The sequence below is a fragment of the Arachis duranensis genome, chromosome 10, assembly GCF_000817695.3.
Source record: "Arachis duranensis cultivar V14167 chromosome 10, aradu.V14167.gnm2.J7QH, whole genome shotgun sequence".
NCBI classification, from domain to species: Eukaryota; Viridiplantae; Streptophyta; class Magnoliopsida; order Fabales; family Fabaceae; genus Arachis; species Arachis duranensis.
In genome coordinates, this window is record NC_029781.3 from 85,773,111 (window position 1) to 85,777,666 (window position 4,556).

Consider the following 4,556-nt stretch of genomic DNA (forward strand, 5'->3'; position numbering starts at 1 on the left):
TATATATATATATATATATATACTTATTTATCATGATTATTTAGGCTTTAAATGCCTACTGATGATATTTTAATTCGTTAGGAAGTTGCGTAAATTTGGTGGTCCGCACACTTATTTAATTAGTCCCTACCATGTCTCGGGAACATAGGCAGTTGTACAGCAACCTAATATGTAGTGTCATCATGCCCATCATACAGTCCAACCCATTAATTACTATCCCTGTTCTACAAGGTGCAGTTAAGCAAAGCTATCACTTGAATTCCTCATACAGAAAGGTATGGATGGCAAAACAAAAGGCAATTACACAGATATACAGTGATTAGGATGAGTCATATAATAAAGTGTCAAGGTTGCTACAAACATTGCAGGATTGTTGTCCCGGAACAATATGTGATTTTAGGCAATTAAACAGATATACGTTGATTGGGAAGAGTCATACAATAAGGTCGAGTGCTGGTACCATGTCTAGAAGTCACGCAAGCACCCACCCACTGGCTCTCCGTGTGTATGTAACCCAAGGTAGTATGCAACATCCTGCAGGATGATGGTGCACTCATCCCAAGACAGGTAGAAAGTGGGTCTCTGGACGCCAACACTCCACGAATGCAGTAATCAGGGGTTGTCAAACACAAAGTCTCTGAGTTAATTGCACCGTGCCACGAAACCCAGCCTCTCTTAAGTAAGGAAAAATGGCGTTTGGTGGTGCGAGAGTATGACTCACTCGCCTAGAAAGTAGTAGGCGAGACCTTGTTAAAATATAAAATATTTCCATAACAATCTATTTCAAAAGTAAAAAATTATATTTCAAAATAAAAAATAATAATATAATAAACAATTATTTTACATTTTATAATTTAGTTGGATTCAGAATAATTAACTTTAAAAATCAACATTCAAAAAATTTATCCAACAACATTGCAACAAATATTCAGTAAAACAAATTATCTAGCGTATTCAAAATTGAAATTAAAATATAAAATTTGAATTAAAAAATAAAAAAACATAATAAACATTTACTAAATAAATTAAAGTAACTAATAGGTTACCTTAAATTAAATAACATTTACTAAAAATACATTCCACCACCTAACAAATACTAATAACATGCCAATTAACCTATTTGATGTTACCAAAACGTAATCTATTCTACTCATATATAACAACACTAAATCTATAAAAGTACTTTAACTATAATTATATGCTTATTTATTTAAAAGAGGAAAACAACAATACTAACATAAAAGCCGAACCCTCCCCAAATGTGTCACGTCGCATTCAAGCGGTTGATATCATCATTTCGTGTAAACGCCATAATGTCCGAGTATCTCAAGAATATCAAGAAAAACGTCCGACAAAAGGAGAAATTGAGGTTAAGGGACAATGAGAGTGACACTTAAGATACTGTAAACAAGTTCTTTATATAAACATGTCTAAACCTTATCTCGTTTACAGTGTAAACGAATTATGATTGTTTATATCTCGTTTATGCTGTAGACAAAATAAGTTGCATGTTATATTATGTGTACAAACGCAATGCATGGACTGCGAAATATGTTATTTCGTTTATAATATAAACGAGATAATATAAGCAATTTTAATTCGTTTACACCGTAAAACGAGATATAAAAAAATAGAAATCAACAAACATGCTACAATTACCTATAATTGTAAATAAAATATTTAAATTATTTATTTTAAAAATATTCGTATGTTAGGTGCGTGGCAGCTACATACACTTGCAAACAAATGTTCCAAAATTTAATTAAACCATATCTATCTATCTATCCTAAGTGCAATATCATGTGTGTATTGTGTAATCCGGTCGATGATGAATGGGTCCTCTTTTGTTCGTAAATATATGGTTGTATTATTTGAACGGGGACTCCAAAAAAGCGGGGACTCCAAAAAAGCTATAGCAAAATAATTAAGTGCTTTTTTTTTAGTATAAAAGTATCTTTATTAAAAGATAACGTAATTTCATTAAATTTTTAACATGGTTAATTTGTCAACACAGTATATATGTTATGTTATTATTTTTATTTTATTTGTTATGGATGATTATAAAGTAATGTTTATTTACTTTCTATATATTGTTTTGTTTAACATATTCATTACATTTTTCATCATAAAGAATAGATTTAATTATTCTCTCGGTTCTTATAATTTCATTGAATTTTCAATTAGGTTCCTATATTTTTTTTTAATAATTGAGTCTCTATATTATATCAGATTTTTTTTTTACCAAAAATATGAGACTCGAACCCGCAACTTCTTAATTGAGTATGAGAAGACTATGCCATTTGAGCTATTACTCATTGGCACTATATCATTATAGCCTGGTGGCTGTGAATAGTCTTACTATATCAAATTTTATAACCAAATCTTTACCGTGATAATACATTAAAATTAACGGAATATTCTACCAAACTAAACAGAATATTAATATTAGGTATATTTATTTTATTTAACAAAATATTTTGTTAATTTCAATGTTTTTGTTACGATAGGAATTTGATTACAAAATCTGATATGGTATAAGGACTCAATTAAAAAAAAGTATAAAGTTCTAATTAAAAATTTGATAAAGTTATAGAGACTCATAGAATAATTAAACCTAAAGAATATGATGAGTAGTGTTTATAAACTTATGAAAGCAGGAAACAAGAAACAAAACAGAAGCAAAATACTTTGACTAAAAATATTTTTTTTTGACATATCTTTTATGTAATTTATTTTAAAAAATTTAAAATAAAACTAAAAAAATTTAATAATTAAAAATATTTTTTGAAAAATCTATTTAAATATGAATAACAATGATATAATAATCAATAAAGGATAAATAAAAAGATAAAAATTTAAACTGAATAAAAAATATATTAAAATTAAATGAGATATATTGAAATTGAATACAAAAGAGAATCAATCACTTCATTTTTTTTATTTAATTTCTTTATATAATAAAAAGAAATTGTTCAATCTAATTTGTCCACACCATAGGCTGTAACAAACAAGATAGGACAAGATAATGAGAATATGATAAGACAAAACACTGATAGACAGAGACACAAAATTTTGTGTTTTTGTATTTTATTTGGTGATAAATTAGAACAAATTATTAAAATCTAATTTATTCTCATTTTTTTCGTTAAAAAAATTGAGATGAAAAATATAATAATAAAAAATATAATTATGAAAAATTAACAAGAATAATGAAAGAAAAAATATAAAATAAATTGTGTTCCTTGTTAGTGTCTCCGTGTCCTTCCTGTCATGATAGACATAAAATACACTAGTGTCTCTGGATACATTGTCTCTGTCCATGTCTCCTCTGCCAAACACAATTTTGTATCTCTGTATCCCTGTTTAAAGTGTCCTGTCTCTGTAAACAAACGCAGCCATAGTTCATGAATTAAATCGAAGAGACTCATTCAACCTTCTATTTAATTTCTTGATACAACAAGAGGAAAACTCACTCAATCTCACTTGTGCACACCATAATTTCATCACGAAACCAAAAAGTATTTTAACACTCCTATAATCTCTCTATGTCATAAAGAAGGACGCGAGAGACACTAAAACTAATTTTTTTTAAGACACAAGATGAACAAATATAGATTAATAAGGATTAATCTAATATCTTAAATCTGATATCAAATGATAAATAGTAAAAGATAAATAAAAAGATAATAATTCAAACTGAATAAAAAAATACTTTAAACTTAAAAGGGATAGATTAAAATTAAATAAAAAAAGAATCGCTCTACTTTTTATCAAATTTCTTGATGTAATAAAAAAGAGATTTCTCAACCTAATTTGTCCACACCATGGTTCGTGAATTGAATTGAAGAAACTTATTCAACCTTCTACCTAATTCCCCAATACAACAAGAGAGGAATTCATTCAACCTCACTTGTTCACACCATGATTTCATCACGAAACCAAAAAGTACTTTGACACTCTTCTAATCTCTCTATGTTATAACTACAATAGTTAACGAGGTATTTATAATTTTTTATTAGGTTAAAATAAAAAAATCCTAACTCTATAAATATAATATCCAATTTAGTAATTAATAAATAAATAAAATTAAAATATATTAAATTAAATTGAATATTTTAAAAATATAAACTAATAATTTTTAAATAATGCTTAAATTTTTTTTATTACAAATATCTAAAATACGTATTAAATAATTTCTTTAAAAAAAACTCTAAAAAAACAAAAATAAATATTCTTTCAAAAATTACATAAATTGACCCTAAAACAGATGAGAATAAGAAATTTCCGGTCATTCTCATCTAAAAATGAGAATAATACAAAAATATTAAATAGTTCGAGAGACGGGTGTGTTATAAACGAGTCCAGGTCACAGGTAAAATAAATAAAAGGGAATAGTGTTTTTTTTATTTATTTTGCGTTATGAACAACTAAGCCATGTTATATTCGTCTCTATCATTATGTTCTGTCTTTGTCTACTTAGCCATGAGCCCATGACCATATCATAGAGCGTTGATTTGCCATCATACCACATTCATCTCATCTCATCTCATCCATCA